Below are 20312 nucleotides of genomic sequence, written 5' to 3'. Positions count from 1 at the left end.
AACAGTCCATTACATGGATATATAACCATTTATCCATTCATCCATTGATGGACGTTGGGTCGTTTCCACTTTTTTATCTACTATAAATAATATGGGATGCCTTTTAAGCAATGATCAGAGAAAAATTCACATTACTAAACATAAATAAGAGAAAAATAAATTCCAAGCTCAAACAAAAACCTTGAAAAAGAATATCAATGCAAACCAAGATATAAAAAGTTATATAAGACTTTACAAAAAAAGTATCAAGCCCAGATTGGTTTTGCTTTGAGGTTTTTTTTTTTTTGGGGGGGGGTTGTTTTGATAACAGCCTTGTCGAGCTATAATTAACACACCTTACAATGCACTTATTTAAAATGTACATTCAGTGGTTCTTATATTCACAGTTGTGAAATTATCACCACAATCAATTTTAGAAAATTTTCATTTTCTAAGTCCTAAGCAGCCACTAAGCTATCTATTGTCTCTATGGATTTGTCTATTCTAATCATTTCATGTAAGTTAAAGAAAAAAAAATACTGTGTGGCCTTCTGTGACTGGTTAGCATAACGTTTTCAAGGCTCATTTATTTTGTAGTGTGAATCAGTGTTTTATTCCTTTTAATTGATAGATAACATTCCTATCATTTGATGGTCATTTGGGTTGTCTCCACTTTTTGGCCATTGTAAATAACACTATGAAATATTCATGTACAAGTTATTGTATGGACATTTTCATTTTTCTTGGGTAGATATCTAAGAGTGGAATTGCTGGATCATATTGTAACACTATGTTTCACCTTCAGAGGAACTGCCAGACTATTTCCCAGAGCAGTTGCACCATTTTACAATCTCACCTGCAGTGTAAAAGGTTCCAATTTCTCCCCATCCTTGCCAACAGTAATTTTTTAAAGCATTACAGCCTACTTTATAAAGCATTAATATTACAACGCTCTAGTTGGCGTGAAGCAGAATTTCATTGTAGTTTTGGTTTTAATTTCCTTGAAAACTAATGGTATTGAGCAGTTTTTCGTGTGCTTATTGGTCATTTGTATATCTTACTTGGAGAAATATCTACTCAGATCCTTTGACTGTGTTTTAATTGTGTTATGTATCATTTTATTATTGAACTCTAAAAATTCTTTACACATTCTAGATTCTATTCCCTTATCAGATACAGAATTTCCAAATATATTCTCCCATTCAAAAGGTTGTCTTTTTACTTCTTTATAGTGTTCTCTGAAGCACGTAAAAAAAAGTTAATTTTGGTGAAGTCCAACTTGTCTGTTTTTTCTTTGGTTTCTTATGGTTTTTGGTGTCATATTTACGAAACCACTGCCAAAGCCAAGACCACTAAAGATTTACCATTTTGTTCACTCCTAAGAGTTTTATACTTTAAGCTCTTACATTTAGTTCTTAGATCCATTTTGAGTTAACTTTTGCATAAGGTGTGAGGTAGGCATCCAACGTCATTCTTTTACATGTGGATATCTAGTTGTCCCAGCACCCTTTGTTGAAGAAATTATTTGTTCCCTCCATTGAATGTTTTTGGCACACTTGTCCAGCATCAACGCACTATAAATGTCATCCCAGAAGTTTTAGATGAAAGAATTATACCAAAACTTCAAAGTTTAGATATTTCCAGTACTCCATAAATTATTTAAGAGCAATGAGAATGAAAAACTTTCCTAATTCCTATTATGAAGCAAGTATAACATTCACATAAAACCTGATAGGATACAAAAAAAATGGAAAATTACAGAGCTATGTTACTTATGAATATTGATTCAAATGAGCTACATTAAAATTTAGCAAATACTACAAAACCACATTAAGAAAATAACCTTGCCAAGTGGAATTTACTCTAGGAATGCAAGTTTGATTCCATTATTAGTAAATTTATTAAATAATACACCATATATATATATATATATATATATATATATATATATATACTGTCTAAGAAGGCAAATCATGATTATACCCATAGGTGCTGACAAAATTCAACACCTATTTTTTTAGTGGTGGGAGAGGAGTTGGAGATGATGAGTTTTAATGACACAGCCAAAACTCACAATTACATGTGGCTCTTCAGACAACTTGATCTTTAGGACTAGACTTTGTACAGAGTCAAGCAACACATAGAAGCACACAAGCAACACAGGCAACACTCCTGCTTCTAGCATGGGGGCAAGTTATCTATGTCTCATGATCAAAGTACCTTTTTACTCTTCTTGAAACCTTAATTTGCTCTGGCCTCCAAAAGGGTTCTAAATCCCAAGACTGCATTTCTTTTTAAGGGATGTTCCTGTCACATGGGGCCAGTTTAAACAGAGGCCACCTTACCAGAGTAGGCTTTCAGTCCATTGGTAATCTCTACTCTGTGATATATACAACTAGGTTCATGCAGGCAGGGAAGAAGACACATGACTGAGAACTACTTTGGTGATGCTGGTTTGGGTGATGCTTCTTCACTAGATTTTGGTGACTGCTTCACGGATGGAGGTGGCCACATATCTAGATTTCTGGTAGTTAAGCCACACATGTCGATCAGACTACTTGGCAGCTTTTCTCTGATAAGATATTCAACCTGTTTGGGTTCAACCCAGTGAAACTGAACATTCCAATTTGCTTAGTGATGTGGTTCCAAGTTCCAGGCATTTTGAGGGCTTCCATTCATGTCCTGAATTCAGATCTCATGGTCAGAATCCAGTCGACCATTGTCTTCACATCACCTGTCCATTCCTTAAAGAGCTCAGGGTTAGAGAGCACACTGGCCACCATTCATGTTCCCTGAGCAGGGGGATTGGACCAAGTAATGCACACGATCTTCTCCATCTGGGAAAGGATGCACAGGATGCTATCAGGTTCTTTTGCAACCATGGTCAGACTCCCCACTCACTTATTGCAGACCCTGTAGTTCTTGGAGAAGGATTGGACACAGAAGACCTCGAATCCTTCAGACTCAAAATAGTGAATGACCCAGGCCTGATAGGCTGAGTTAAAGAAGGGAACAGAAACCAGCACTTCATAATGGAGGCAATCTCCCTCTACTGCTCCTGAGTTGTGTCAGTCCCACTTGTGCACGCAGGCATGGAAGACAAAGATGGAAAACTCAGGAGCATTTCCCAGATCACTCAGGAAACCCTGAAGGTTGTTCTCTCTTTGCTGCATCCCGATAGTGATAGGACCGAATGTCTTTAAATCCAGAGGCAGAAAGTACACCATTATGATTCTTCCAGGTTGGTGAGGATATACAGACAGGTGTGTCCTTGTTGTTTGTTCCATTGTACTACTGTGCTAAGAACTCGGCTCCGATCCAAAGTGCACCTGTTCTCCCCAAAGACTACATACCTCCTACTCACTTCTCCCCAAGAACTGGGATGTCATCCCCAAGGGCAAGGTGAGAAGCATGGGTCCATAACTCTGCTAGGCCCAGGATCAGCAGATACTCGTGGTTAAAGCTACTATCCATAGTAATCTTATGCTACACCTTCCTCACTACTGGCAAAACCTAGGGCTAGCAGTCATCCGTGTGATAAGCTCCCACTCCTATAGGTTGACCTTGTGGGGGTCTGGATCCTCCCGGAAGCTGGCAGTGAGCTTAAAGGCAAGAACGGGCCTGTGGAACCTCAGTAAAAACCGACAGAGACGCCAAAGCGAGAGAGCTCGACTGAGCTGAGAACTTCCACCATGGGCTTTAAACTGCTGGGTCTGGTCTCTCAACACCTATTATTAATATAAGCACTTGAGAAAACAGAAATTGGTGACTACTTTAAGATGATTGCCTATATCTTTAGCTATTTGTGTGTATACATGTATGTGTATCTCTGTGTGTACTGATGTCATTAGCTAATGTAATTATATGAGAAATTAATTAGAACCATAAGAATTACAAAAAAGAAAGTAAAACTCTTTGCAAATAACTGGATTTTAAACATAGAAAGCCCTAGAGAATCAATGATAAAATTAATGTAAACAATAAAAGAAGTTAACAGAATATAAAATTGCCATCTAGATAGTTTCATCTACCAAACAAATAACCATTAAGGTGATATAGTGATAGAGAAAACCTCATTTATAATAGCTAGAAAAATATACTTTGTACTAAAATTACCAAGAAATATATAAAACCTACATGAGGAACTTGAAAACACTCTTGAAAGACACAAAATAGACTTGAACATGTTTTTCTATAAACATGATAAAGATATCAATCCTCAAGTTAACTAAAAATATAATTCTAAATGCTAATGAGTTTTTAAATGGAGTTAAGCAAATTGATACTAGCATTTCTATGGAAGAACATACAATGTTCTTAAGAACACGTTATGGTACCTTAATATCTGATGATGCTCAAGAAAACACTGAAAAACAAGTGATAAGACACTAAAATATGCTATAAAATCACTATAATTAAAACTGTGGTATTAGAATACGAACAAGAAACAGACAAGTGGAATAAAATGGAATGTCTAAAAATAGAACCAAGAACATATGGAAATTTATTTCATAAAAGTGGTTATTTCAGATCACTGGGACAAAAATAAGAAGTGTTGATAGCAGAGTACCAACTTCTTCACTTTTAATGAAAGGTGCTACGACAACTAACTGGTCAGCCACCTGGGAAAAGATAAAAGTACATAAATTCCTCATGCCACTCACAAAAATAAACTCCAAATTGATTGTCTAAATATGAGGGGCGGGAGTGGTGAGAATAACCCATACACATATGTAGGATATTTAAGAGACTACTGGGCATGAGGTGGCAGTAGCATACAAAAGCTTTATTTGGGCAGCACTTTGACAAGCTGGCATGTAGGAGAAAGTCTCTCATAGTATGAGAAAATGCAGAAGCTATGGTATGGAAGCTTCTACTCAGAACGAGAGTAGGCAAACTCCTACTCGAGGAGGAGAAGGCGATCAAGGAGGGACCAATGTATCTAGGTGATGTTGCTCAGGAGCCTGGTGAGGAGTCAGGGTGAGAGAGCTCTGAAGTACAGCAGCTTTAGAGTCCCAGGATTTATCTTATCTATGGCTGGCAGATGTTGGGCATAATTTCATGGAGTATGCAAAGCAGGCAGGCTCTAAATGGCTAAAAATCTCCATGTCTAGGCTATGTTTAAAACAATGAAATGTGTAAAATTTTGAGTTTGGCACTGGTAGGCCACTATGAATAATGCTCCTGTGAACACTGGTGTGCAAATATCTACCAGAGTTCCTGCCTTCAGTTCTTTTAGATATATACCCAGGAATGGAATTGCTGGGTTATATGCTAATTTTCTGCTTAATTATTTGAGGAACCTCCATACAGTTTTCCACAGTATTCACGCCATTTCATATTCCCACCAGCAATGTACAAGCGTTCCAATTTCTTCACATCCTCACCAGCGTGTGTTATTTTCTGTCTTTTGGATAGCAGCCATCCTAATAGACGTGAAGTGGCATCTCGTTGTGGTATTTACTTGCATGTCACTAATAATTAGTGAAATTTAACATCTTTTCACATGCTTATTGGTCATCTGTATCTTCTCTGAAGAAATACCTCCTGTGTTCAAGTCCTTTGCCCATTTTTGAATTGAGTTATTTCTTGGTGGTGGTGGTAATTTTGGGAGTTCCTTAGAGATGCTGGCTATTAATCCCTTATCAGATATATGACTTCCAAATATTTCTCCCATTCTTTGGGTTATCTTTTCATTCTCTTGTTAATGTCTTGTGACATAAGTTTGCAATTTTTTATTAAAATTTTTGGAGTGACAAAAAATTTTCAGTTTTGATGAGATTCAGTTTATCTTATGTTGTTGCCTGTGATGCTGTTATAGACAGGAAACCACTGCTAAATCCAAAATCATGAAGCTTTCCCCCTATGTTTTCTTCTAAGCGTATTATAGTTTTAGCTCTTACATTTAGGTTTTTGAGCATTTTGAGTTAGTTTTTGTGTATGGTATGAAGGAGGGGTCCAATTTCATTCTTTTACATGTGAAAATCCAGTTGTCCCGGCACTATATGTTGAATAGATTTTTCTTTCCCCAGTGAATGGACTTGGAATCTTCTCGAAACTCCATTCACCATAGGTATGTGAACATATTCTTACCTCTCAACTCAATTGCACTGGTCTGTGTCTATTCGCATTCAGTATGTTTGACCCATACCCTTAATTTCTGCAAACTGATGCTTTCACAGCGACAAAATGGCCACTAGCTGTTCCCAAGTAAACCCTGCCTCAACCAGAAACATCTGGAGACTTTAGATAGCCCCAAACCATAATATTTCTGTTCAGTGGGGGAACCATTTTCACATCCTAAGCCTGCTTATTCTGCCTTTCCCATTCCTATGGAAACCAAATAACTGTGCTTGCCCACAGTTCTGGCTCCCTCCCTCTGCCTTATGACCAACCCCAGTGTTTCCCCCAAGAGGCGCTGCATGCAATGCTGTGTTTTCCCCCAGGGAACTGTGAATATAACAAAAGTGTAAAACTCTTTCTGGTTTCTCTCCTGATATGCATCTGGCTTCACCATAACTCAACCAAGGTAATCTGATTCAAAAAGTGGGACCATGAGCAGGATTCTTTGGCCCCAAATGAGAAAGAGATCCACTGGACTGCTCTTGGCTTACTAACTGGATTCACTAGATGGTAGAGGAGGTTTGGAAGACACCACTACCACTGTCTGCCGGTGCAATTGCACTTTGGCCTCTGCTACTATATGCTGTTTGTTTGACTTTGGGATCAGGATAATGCTGGCCTCATAATATGAATTTGGGAGTGTTCCTTCCTATTCAATTTTTGAAAGTCTGAGAGGTCCTGGTGTTGATTCTTCTTTGAACATTTGGTACAATTCACCTGTGAAGCCATCTGGTCCTCAGTTTTTCTTAGTTGGGAGGTTTTTGATTATTAATTCAATGTACTTATTAATTATTGACCTGTTCAGATTTCTATTCATGATTCAGTCTTGGTAGGTTGTATGTTTCCAAGAATTTAAACTTTTCTTCTGGGTTGTCCAATTTATTGGCATATAATTGTTCAAATTAATCTCTTGTCATCCTTTGTATTTCTGTGATATCAGTTTTAATCTTTCCTCTTTAATTTAAAATTTTATTTATTTTAATCCTGTCTCTTTTTCTTGGTAAGTCTAGCTAAAAGATCGGCAATTTTGTTTATCTTTTAAAAAGAAAAACAACAACTCTTAGTTTCACTGATCTTTTCTATTGCTTTTCTATTCTCCACTTCATTTTTTTCTCTGAGTTTTCTCTCCTTTCTTCGAACTTTAGGCTTAGTTTTTCTTTAGTACTTTGAGGTATAAACTTACGTTGTAGATTTGAGAGCTTCCTTCTTTTCTTAATGTAGGTATTTATTGCTATAAACTTCTCTCTTATATCTGCTTTTGCTATTTCCCACAAATTTTGGTATGTTGTGTTTCCATTTTGTTTGTTTCAAGATATTTTTCACATGTAGTAATGCTAGGGTTTGTTATTACCAGTTCTTATACTTCTTGTTGCAATATCAATTGCCATTTTTGAGGTATATTTGGCAATTCAAACAAGAAAATCCTAAAATGCAAATATCTTTGGCTCAGCAATGCTTTTAGGTATGTATCTTATTTAAAAAAAATACAAAATAAGTGTCAATTATTTCACTACAAGGATATTCACTTTAGTATTGTTAATAATAGCATGAAAGATTGGAACAAGTCCCTAACAAGGCATTAGTTAAAATATAGTTTATCCATGCGAACAAATACAATGCAACTACTAAAATGATGTCATGGAGAATATTTAAATATATGGATAGCTGATTGAGTTTAAAAAGCAGATTACAAAACATAATATCTTATTTTATTACAAAATATGTGCATTGGAAAATGATTAATAGTGGTTTATGTCGTTGATGGAATTTTGGGTGATTTCTCTTTTTGCATGTCTTTGTTTTCTACAATAAACATATTGATTACTAAAAAGGTATTTTTTATTTCCTTTTTGATTTCTTCTTTGACCTATTGGTTGTTCAGGAGCCTGTTATTTAATTTCCATGTTTGTGACTTTTCCAGCTTTCCTCCTGTTGATTTCTAGTTTCATATCACTGGGGTCAGGAAATATTTTTGGTATAATTTCAATCTTTTTGAATTTGCTAAGATTTGTTTTGTGACCTAACATATGATGTATCCTAGAGAATGTTCCATGTGTGCTTGAGAAGAAAGTGTATCCTGCTGCTGTTGGATAAAATATTTTGTATGTGTCTGTTAGGTTTATTTGGTCTAAAGTAGTAGGTCAGGTCCAATATGACCTTGATTTTCTGTCTGTATGATGTATCCATTGTTGAACTTGGGATTTGGAGTCCCCTACTATTATTGTTTCACTGTTTATTTCTCTTTTCAGATCCCTATTATTTGCTTAATATATTTAGGTGCTCTCGTGTTGGGTACATATCTATTTTAAATTGTTATATTATCTTTATGAATTGACCTGTTTCTCATTATATACCTTCTTTGTTTCTTGTTACAATTATTTGCTTCAAGTCTATTTTCTGTGCTCTAAGTATAGCTACCCCTGCAATCTCTTGGTTCCCATTTGCATGGAATATCTTTTTCCATTCCTTCACTTTGAGCCTGTGTGTCCTTAGATCTGAGTCTCTTGTAAGCAGCATACAGTTGAGTCTCGTTTTTTGTTTGTTAGGTTTTTTTAATCCATTCAGTCACTCTGTATCTTTTGATAGGAGAATTTAATCTATTTACATTTAAAGTAATTATGAATAAGTAATGCCATCTTGTTAATTGTTTTCTGGCCATTTTGTAGTTCTTTTGTTTCTTTATTCCTCTCTTGCTGTCTTGAAAAGACAATAACCCTGAATCTTATTAAACTGGCAAACCCACACTGTTCAAGAAGTTAGCCATATGACTCTTTAAATTTAAATTAATTAAAATTAAACAAATTTAAACATTTTGTTTCTCAGTCACACTAGCCACACTTGAAGTACTGAAGAGTCACTTGTGATTCTAATCTACAATATTGAACAGTGCAGACATAGAACATTTCCCTCATCACAAATGATGCTGGTCTAGGCCAAGGTTTCTCAACTTCAACACAATTAACATTTGGGACCAGCCAATTCTTGTTTTGGGGGCTGTCCAGTGCATTGTAAAATGTTTAACCATATCCCTGACTTCTGCACACTAAATGCTAGAGGTACCCCAAATTAGGATAGCCAAAACGATCTCTAGATATTGCCAAATATCTCACAAGGGAAAAATCACTCCCAATTGAGAACTACTATTTTAGACTTAACTTCCAATTTATAGAAAATGTAGATGATAGGAAAACAAAGTAAAATAAAACCATGAGAAAACAATGAGATATCCATAATGTGGCCATACAGCAAGAAATTGACATGGATTCTTTAAAAATATCAATGTCATGGACGGAAAAAAGGCAGGGGTACTATTCTAGATTAAGAGTGTACAGAGGCAATAACAACCAATATAATAAGTAAACTTTGGACCTTAGATGAAGTAAATAACTAGCTTCATAAGACCTATGAATATGAACTATACATTAGGTAGCATAACTGAACTATTTTTAATTTTTCTGGGTGGAATAACAATATTATAGTCAAGTAGAAGAACTCCCTTATTCCTACCAAAGATGCATACCTAACTAGGGGTCTAACTGCTATAACTGTTATGAAATCTTCCACTTAGTTTCAAATGGTTCAGCGGCCGGAGGAGGTGGGGGGGGTCAAATATGGCAAGGGGTTAACAATTAATGGATCCAGGTCAAGGATGTACAGCCAAGTACATTCTTTCAACTTTCAACTTTACAGCAAGTTTGAGATTTTTCAAAATAGAAAGCTGACAAGAAAGGCTGGGGGAATGCAATAGTACGCCCCAAAAGAAATCCACTTAATGATAAACTCTAACTTCCGGAAGTAACGTTCTCCCCAAAAAACCTGCCTCTCTTCCTAGTGACACTAAAACTACAGCAGGATGACATATCACAGATTTAAGCCCTCTCATTAAAGAGAGATAAGGGGGCTTCCTGAATGCACAGTCTGTTTGGGTCTCAACAGAGTGCAGATTTTGTGAGGAAATGCCCTCCACCTCTTCTGGGACCTGAAGTCACACACTTTACTTCCTGTCAAAGGCTCATTGTTTACAAGAAGCTGGGCGGGGGAGGGGAGGCGGTGAAACGAAGGCCAGACTTACCTTGGACCCTGCCCCTACCACTTCTGGCCCTCTCTGTCCAAGAGTCACAAGCCTGAGTCAGGACAATGAAGTAGGCAAAACCGCCCTCCCACGCAGGCTGAGGTGCAGTGGAAGTGTGCTTTGCTACTGCACACTTCCACTTCTGGTCTCCTGACAGGAGCGTGGCCTACTTCCTCCAACTGCAGGCAGAGGAAGTTTTCAAGTTTCCTTATGTTAGAACCCACCTGGATGCAAAGGTTGGACCAGGGCAGAGGCGGAGACCTGGCCTGGGAGGTGTGGCTGGGCTTGGAGGTCCACGCTCATTTCTTTTTGTCTTCCGCATCCGTCTACAGCCCTATACCATTTATTTCCATATTTATAATGACAACCCTGCCAATCCATGGAATGTTGCATCCTTCCCTTCGTTCATGTACTTTAAACATTTGTTCTTTGCGCCTTTGGCTAGAGTCGTTCCTGGATGCTCCACATATGTGTATATATGTTTGCATTTTATATTGATCATTTACGTCATTACTAGAATAATGGTATTGATTTTTTATTGATCATGAATCTAGTAACCTTGACTAATTTATCCTAATAATTTCTTGATCTGAAGTTTTTTATGTAAGTAGTCTAAATAGCTGCAAATAATCTATTTTAATATTTTTCTTTTCTTCCAATAATTGTACCTTATTTCATTTTCCTGTCTTATAGTGTTGGTTAGAATTTCCAATATTGTGTTAATTAGTGGCACTGATAGGAGACATCCGTGTCTTGTTCCTGATGTTCAAAGCAATGGTTCAAAAGTTTCTCCATTAACCATATTTGTAGTGTATGGGGGAGTCAATGACCTTTAACAGATAAAATAAATTTTAATCTCTAGTTTGTAAAGAGCTTTTATGTGAAATTTGTTGAACTTTATCACATGCTTTTTATGCTTCTGTTGAACTGGCATTTTATCCTTTAACTTTGTGATCTTTAGTCAAATTAATTTTTGTGTGGTCAAATTTGTCTGTTCTTTTCTTTATAGTTTCTAAATGACTTGTTGTGTGTTTAAAACTGTATCCAAACTCTAGGTTACAAAAATATTTTCCTAATTTTCTTCTAAAATATTTAGTTTTAAATCTTTAAAATTCAGTATATATTTTGGTATGTGATGTGACATGAAGATCCAACATTTTCTTCCTCCAGCTGGATGGCTATTAATATTGTTTTATTGCAACAGTTCTATAATTTTTAATATCTGTTTATAACAAAGGGATGGCTAAGGTTTTATGAGTCTCCTCTTTAAATTATTTCTGCTCAGAGCTACTCTTCAAAGTAGGCACTATCGTCATCCTCATGTTACAATTTTTAAAAATATATATTTTTTTTATTCAGTCTCACGTAGTCTAGTACCAGAGTCATCTTGCTTCATCATTAGGCCATAGAATACCATCAAGGTAAGACTCTCTTCATTTTCTTTGTTTCAATAGATACGTGGCTGTTCTCTGGCATTTATTCCTCACGTAAAATTTGAAATCACTTCATTTAGTTTTTGTTTTACATTTTTATGTTAATCTTGAGAGAAATGATTTTTCTTTCTTTACATTAAATCTTTTTACACAGCAATTTTTTTATTTGTTTAGATCTTGTTTCATTGTTTTGGATAAGATTTCTTCATGTAGATATTGTTCTTTCCTTGCTATATTCATTTCTAAATTTTTGAAATATGTTCTCTTTATTAAGAATGGAAGCCCCCCCCCCCATTTATATTTCTACATGAAACGTGTGTATGAGGGGATGGCAGCATGTGGGTGTGGATATGTGTGTTGTCTGGTATCCAGTGTGCTGAGAAAACTAAATGAAAACTAATAGTTTTAAAACTGAATTTTTTATTTCTACACATAAACCCTAATTAAATGTATAGATAATCTTATCTCTCCTTTTCCACTATTTACACAAATTAGTTCTAGACACCAAAATCTGCAAAGCAGTGTTCAGTAAACACAGACTATATGGGCAATCCTGCCTTGGTCTGATTAAATGGAAATTATTTGGGCCCTGTACCATCAATTAAGTGAATTATTTAAAGAATTATTAAATAAAAATTATTCTACTATTTAAATATTAAATATTTAATGCTTAACAACATTGTGCCAATGTCAACTTATTGGTTTTGATCATTGTGGTATTGTTTGTAGGATATTATAATTAAGGGAAGCTGGGTGTGCTAATTCTGCGATTTCTATTGAGTCTAAAATTACTTCAAAAAATAGGTTATTGAATTCTAGCATTATTTGGAGTAGTGTTCAATCCTTGGCATGTACCTAGAATGCCTGACATCTCCACTACTGCATGTGATGGTCATGTTAATTTTGAGATACTGCAGACTGAGTCATGATTCCCCCCACATTTGCTCCTATTTGGGTTTACTCCATTTCCATTAATGAGAATTCCATTATTGCAGTTGCTCAAACTGAAGTCCTTGGCGTGATCTTTTTTTTTCTTTTTCTCATAAACTACATGTTATCACCACAAAATCCTACCCATCCTACCTCCAGAATATATAAAGAATACACAAAATATATTTACAATTCATCCCAAATCACCACCTTTAATGTTACCACTGGACTTCAGTGCTTATCTGTTACAGTAGCTAGCATTACTTTAATATGATTAGATGGTAGATGATAGATAGATAGATAGATAGATAGATAGATAGATAGATGATAGATAGTACTTGTGGTATATATGTTACTAGAATAGGTACAAAGAGAGGAATTGCTAGGTCACTGGGTACACTGATTTTCATTTTTTAAATATACTTAATCGTCCTTCAAAATGGTTATACTCACTCCTATGTAATAAAGTATGTTTTCCCACATATTTGCTTATTATTGAAATTTAAAAATATTTGTCATCCTGATGTGAGGACACTAGTATCTCAGTATTATTTTAATGTATTTTTCTCAATTACTCCTGAGAAATTATGTTGTGGTTTTTTTCATATGTCAATGTGAAATTGTTTCTTCTGTTATTTTTAATAGATCTGGAAAAAGCTGTTTATATTTTTATTTTTTATTTTACTTATGGATTATTAGCTTATTTATTCATTTTAAGATTGTTTCAGTTGATTCTTAGACATAAATTCTTGCCTTAATCTCTTTACCCATTCTTCTGAAATGTTTCTCCCATTTCTGTAAAATGTTAAGGCTCTGCTCCAATCTTTTTTAAGCAGTGTTAAGCTTCAATAGTGATGTTAAAACTGAGTTTTTAAAAAACATTATTTACTTACCTGTTTAAAATAACAATAAACCATTACATGTAAACATAAATATTTTTATTTAGAAAGTTTTTTCAAAAACAAAAAATTTAGTGGCATTATTTTGCATATCTCTTTAATATCTGCTTAATAGATAATGGCTAGATTCTTATATCTGCTCCTATAATCAGTCTGTTGTGATATGTCCTTCTTTTCCAAGTGTGCAGTGGGATTTCTATTTTTTAATTAAATTTATTGGGGTAATGTTGATTAATGACATCATATAAGTTTCAAGCGTATAATTCTATAATGCATCATCTGTGTATTGCATTGTGTGCTCACCACCCAAAGCCTAGTGTCTTTCCATCACCATATATTTGACCCCACTTACTCTCTTCACCTTTCCCCTACCCCATTCCCCTCTGATAACCACCATACTTTTCTGTGTCTATGAGTTTGTTTTGTTTGTTCAATTGCTTTTTGTTTTATATCCCACAGGTGAATGAAATCATATTGTTCTTTTTTTTTCCATCTGACTTATTTCACTTAGCATGATACTCTTAAAATTCATCCATGTTGTCGCAAATGGATAAGTAGTATTCCATTGTATATATGTACCACATCTATAAAGAACTCATACAACTCAACAATAAAAATAATAATAAACAATGCAATTAAAGAATGGGCAGAGGACCTGAACAGACACTTTTCCCAAGAAGACGTTCAAATGGCCAACAGATAGATGAAAAGATGCTCAACATCACTCACTATAAGAGAAATACACATCAAAACTATGATGATACACCACCTTGCACCTGTTAAGACAAAAAAATAACAAGCATTGAAGAGGATATGGAGAAAAAGGAACACTTATACACTGCTAGTGGGAAAGTAAACTGGCACAACCTCCATAGAAAATAGTATGGAGGTTCCTCAAAAAATTTAGAGCTACCATATGACCCACCAATCCCTCTTCTGGGCATCTACCTGAAATTTTTTAAAACATTTATTCATAAAGATATATGTATACTATGTTCACTGCAACATTAATGAAGAGATGTGATGTTTTGATTGAAGTCTGCGAATAAATTCAGCTACACATAGATACACAGATGGAAAAGGGAGGCATATTTTTACATCTTCAGATAATTGTGGATAGCCATGTTTGATAATGCACCAAAATTAACAGTGGTCATTTCTTAAAGCTTCATTTCAATATGGAATCTGAAACCATATCAATAAACTTTTATATACAAACAAAAATTAATTTCAGGTTGATTGAGAATTTAAATGTGAAACCACACATCAAACAATGAACAAGAAAATGAAGCCAAACATATTTATTCATAATCAGAGGTTTGGGAAGGATTTCTTAAATGAGACACAAAAACTCACCAATAAACTTGACTAAACCAAAATTCAGGATCTCAGTCTAGCAAGACACCATAAAGAGAGAGGGACATTTACAACCAAAAGAAAAAAAAACTATCAAAGATATCACACTCCTAAATATCATGGGGAAATGACAACAATACAAAGAAAAAGCAGCAAAAACATATATAAGTACTTCCCAAGGGGAAACTCAAAATGGCCAATAAATATAGAAAGATGCTTATTCTCATTAGTAATCAGAAAAATACAAATTAAAACAATGAGATAACATTTAACTTCTCTAAAATATAAAGTACAAAACAAAACAAAACAGATTTGAACATACAGGTTTACACCCAGCAAGCTCATTTTTAGAGTAACTCATGCATATCTGCAATGAGAGATGTGCATGAATGCTTATGGCACCATTATCCATAATGGAAAAATGCTGCAAAGCATTCTAAGAGATCCATCCACTAGAGACTGGATAAATAAGTTGTGATGTAGTCATCAAAAGACAACATGCAGCAATTAAATAAATTACAGCTATATGCAACACATAAATCTTTAAAATATATGACCATAAAAAGCAAAGCATGTAGAAATATATTGGCATGCTGTTGTGCAGTTTTTTCTTCTTGGTATTTTAGTAACTTTTTATTTTGAAATAGTTTAAGATTCACAAGAAGTTGCAAAAAATTATACAGAGTCCCCACATACTCTTCACCCAGCTTCCCCCAATGATAGGTCTTATAATTACCATATTACATTCTCAAAACCAGGACACTGACATTGCTGCAATACTATTAATTCGGGTATAAACCAGATTTCACCAGATTTCACCAGTTGTTATTTGCGCTCTTTTCAGAGGGCAGGGGAATAATATAGTTCTGTGACATTTTATCACATGTGTAGACTCAAGTAACCATTCCCACAGTTGGGATACAGAACTGTTCCATCACCACAAAGATATTCCCTTGTGTTAGCCTAACGCCAACCCTTGATAGTATATTGTTATGTGAGGAACTGATAAATTTAAAAATCACAATAGTTATTTCATCTTGAGAATAATCATGAAGGTGCACACATTAAACTTCTGAGACAGAGCCATATTCGATCTCTTGGCTTGGTCAATGGGTACAAGTTTACTTTTTTAACTGTATGTGTACATTTTCATCTATTTTTCCCTAGTTCCAATTTTTTAAAGAAAAAGAAAATGCAGAATATAAATAATAACTAATAAGGTGGTAGACATTAATCCAATATATTAAAATGACAGTGCGAAACTAGAATGATTTACAAATTAAAAGACATTTTCAGATTGGATTTTTTTTTTTTTATCTAGCTACATCCTATTTACAAAAGACACATCTAATACTTAAGTACACAGAAGGTTAAAATGAAAAGGATGGAGAAATATATAACAAAAAGTAACAAAAGAAAGCTGGTGTGGTTTTGTTAATAGTAAACAAAATAGACTTTTTAAAAAAATCTTTCTCCTTACTATCTCCAATTTTTCTCCTAGTTTCTACTGAACCCATTTCAAACAGGCTTTTATGAACAATTGGTCACAGAATCAACTTTAACAGATGTCCTTAATGACATGCATTGATATTTTGATATTATCAAACCCAGGCAGAAGGGAGAGAGAAGCACCAAGGAAGGCTGGATAGGGAGACTCAGACAGCTCAGCCTAGCCAAGTCTGGGCCAGCCTAGTACAGGCTTTTGAGCCACAGCCATCAGCAGAGGAGGAATGGGCTTTCACTATTACTCCCAACATGCTCAGTCACTTCTAGGAGTCATCGTACTACAACTCCGGGGGTGGTTCCAGGAGGGGCAGCAACCAGGGCCATCAGCCAACAAACATCCCCAACTGAATACTGAGGGGTGGGTTCTCATGGCCACCACACTAGCAGAAACTGTACTCAGCTGGGAGTAATAAAAGTTTCCTGAGAGTGGTTGCTGGACTTATTATGGTAATCACTTCTTTAGGTATATAAATGTTGAATCATTATGGTGTACACCTAAAACTAATATAATATTGTGTGTGAGCTATATTTTAATAAAAATCTTTTTTTAATTTCCTGAGAGTAATAAAAAATAATTCCCCAGAGTGAAACTACAAAGAAGATTTTTTTTAAAAATCTTCTTTCATGTGACATGAATGCACAGATAAGCAGTTCAGGGCTGGTGCAGCCACACAAACCCCTGGGGAGCAAGGAGCCTTGTGTTCTGGCTGTACCATCTTTGCCTGTGGCTCCTGCCTAATTGTCACAAGGTAACATCCCTCCAACTCGAGACCTTGTATCCAGTTTCCAGGCAGAAAGGATGAGGAAGGACAAAGAGTAAAAAGTGAAGATAAAAGCATGGTGACTGTCTCCTTCTCAAGAGCTTTCCCAGAAGCCACACTAGCGACTCTCTACCTATCACAGGCCAAGGCTTGGGAGATGATCATCTCTTCAAAAAAGACAAAGAGAGTGAGTGGGTTTTTTCTTTTTTAAAGTAAACATTAAGTTGAGCAAAATCTAAGTTCTGAGAGTAAGAAGACCAGAGAGAATAGATATAGAGGCAGCCAGCAGTGTCTGCTTTACTGGGCCAGAGGGAAAGTCTCAACCAACGCCATAGAATTCATACCCTAAAGATCACCAACTGACCACAAAGCAACTAGATTGGAAATGAAAAATAAGGCAGAGAAGAACCCCTGGCACTGCATCTTAAAAACACATTTCTGAATAACCCATGACTGCAGGAAGTTGTCAAAATAAAAATGAGACGGTATTTTGAATGAGCCATAATAAATAAATATATTACCTATCATAACTTGTTCAATAACTTAAGAGAGGGATACATGTGGCCTTGAAAGCAAACACAGAAGTTAACGAGCTAGAGTTCTGCCTTAGGGAGTGGCCCTCAGGCAACCCTATAGTCACAAGATTGACACAAGTTCTCTCAGAATGAGTCCTCTTGTAGACAGTGAGTGAGGATCTACACCTGGAGGACTTCCATGTTTATTAGACTAGCAGAACTTCCCTTTCCTGTGTCCTCACCTGTGTCCTATAAGGATGAGCACTTGTGAAGGCTTTCATGCCTTTTTCTGTGAAAACTATGACTGTTTTCTCTGCAGATAGAGAGTTCCTGACCTGATTCTTTTAAGTTGAATTAAGTAACTTTTGCCAGAGGCTCTATTTAAGTATCTGTTTTCCCAGGGCTTCTTACATAACATTTTCAAAAAATAATTTTTAAAAAAATAGATTTCCAATCCTCAAAAAAGGACATCTGTGGGAGGAAATTTGACTATAGGTTGTTTGCTAGCAACATTGTTTTACCAATGTTAAATTTAATGAATGTACTAATCATACTTTGTTATAGAGAACAGTGTCTGCCAGGAGTCAATTCTCCATGGGTAGCTCACATTTCCACATGCCTTACTTTGTTCCCAACTACATCTTCAAGGATCTTTACATGGTAACATCCTCACAGCAGAGGACAGATTTGTTTGCTGACCAGTGTGATAATGTCCCCCTCTGCAGCCAAGGTTGGTCAAGTTTATTTGCAGGTCCTTAGAAAAGCTTGGGGTTCCTCAGCCGTGACACAAACCCACTCTATGTGCAGCAGCCACCCAAGTTGCTTCGTGTCACCCCTGTGGGACTTGGGAGTGTAAGAGAACTAACAGGAACATGGAGCTTATGCTTCCTGCTCTGCTGTAATAAAGTCCTTTGTCTCTGACCCAAAAGTCTGGTATCTTTGACCAACATCCATGAAACTGTGGCAGGCTAACTTGTTAGCTTATAAGAAGGGGAAAATCTCAGATTTGCAGTTCCTGGCAATGTCCTTGTTCTCAGAATAAATGTGAAACAAGGGTGCTAAATACTATAGAAGGTAGGAGAAATGCTAACGATGCCACATGTCTATAATGGCTCATTAATAAAAGCAAATTATACACAAGCAAAGAAGGATATAAAACTGACAAAAAATATATTGACAACTGGTTAATCCAGGTGAAGTCATGGGATGTGGGGGAATTTCCTCAACTAATTTTTATGAGGCTAGCACATCCTTGAATCAACAAGAAGATGTCAGCAGTAGAAGGGAAAATTGCAGGCTAATCTTGCACAAAAAGATGCAAAAATCCTATCATGTTAGGAAACTAGGAATGATGATATGTAATAGATATGTGCTGACCAAGTTATCCAGGAATGCAAGGCTAATCTCACAGTGCAAAATCAATGAAAGAAACATATCACACAAACATGTTAAAAAAGAAAAGTTACATGTATTCATTTGTTCATTCAACAAATACTTATTGAGTGTCTACCATCGATTCTACCACTGTCCTAGGGGTTTTAAAATACATCAATGAATAAATATTATCGTCTCAGGAGATGCAGAACATTTGATAAAATTCAACATCTGGTCAAGAGAAAAACACTGACACCCTGGACAAAGAAGGGAACTTTCTTTCCCTGATAAAGTTATCTATAAAAATGTTACAGCAAATACCAAACTGAAAAGTGAAATACAAAAAAGAATGCTCCTTAAGATCAGAAAGAAGACAAAGGTAGATAACACCACTTCTAGTTGATATGGTGCAAGCCCCAGCCAGGGACAGTTAAGCAACAAAAGCATAAGAAAGGTTAAGGATTAAAAAAGAGTGAGCAAAATCTGGCTATATTTGTAGATATGATTATCTGTAGAAAACCCCCAAATATCTACACATCAGTTATTAGAATAAGAGTGTAGCAAGTTTGGTACAAGCTAAACTCCACATACAAAGATATTTATCTATGAGAACCAGCAAAATACATAAACCTTGAGTCCTTCTCCAGAAACTTACACCCTGATTTAGTTTGAAGTAGCCAAAGCCTATGAAAGAAAACCATTCAATGTTTCACAAAAAGTCCAAAAGGACTTTTAAAGAACACAAGGGAAAGAATCAAATTAGAAAGTGCAGGGTCAAAACAACTGAGCAAAAGGAGGAAGACTGAAAGAGAAGATGGCATTGCCAAGCTAAACAAATACCATACCAGAATCCCAAAAAATGAGTTAGAGTGTCATGCATGCTGAAAATGATTCGTCAACAACTGAACTCCCAAATCATTTGAGAAAATATATTGCTATCATACCCTCCAAGAACACCAAAATTGCAGGGATAACTTCAAAGTTATTATGACTATATCCTACCACAGTGGAGGCTCTAGCTAGGTTTATCAAAATGAATGCACAATGGAAGCTTCTTTTATAATGATGTTAGTAATGTATAATTTACATACCATAAAACTCACCCATTTAAAATGTACAATTCAAGTAATTTTTAGTACACTTACTGAGTTGTGCAACTATCAGCATGAACCAATTTTAGAACATTTCCATCAACCCAATGAGATACCTCTTGCCTGTTTAATTGAGTTCCCACCCCCAGCCCAGGCAGATACTAACTTACTCTGTCTCTATGGCTTTGCCTCTTCTGGATATTCCATATAAATGGAATCGTACAACATGTGGTCCTTGGTGCCTTATTTCTTTCACTGAGCATAATGTTCTCA

At 35.7% G+C, this 20312-nt stretch overlaps 1 pseudogene; it reads right to left on the bottom strand.

Moving 5' to 3' along the window:
* Window positions 1-2452: 2452 nt before the first annotated feature.
* Window positions 2453-20312, bottom strand: part of LOC107515056 — a 36932-nt pseudogene continuing 19072 nt past the window's right edge.

This window comes from Rousettus aegyptiacus, unplaced genomic scaffold (genome assembly GCF_014176215.1).
Source record: "Rousettus aegyptiacus isolate mRouAeg1 unplaced genomic scaffold, mRouAeg1.p scaffold_m13_p_16, whole genome shotgun sequence".
Classification (NCBI taxonomy): Eukaryota; Metazoa; Chordata; class Mammalia; order Chiroptera; family Pteropodidae; genus Rousettus; species Rousettus aegyptiacus.
This window is presented reverse-complemented; position numbering and strand designations above follow the sequence as displayed.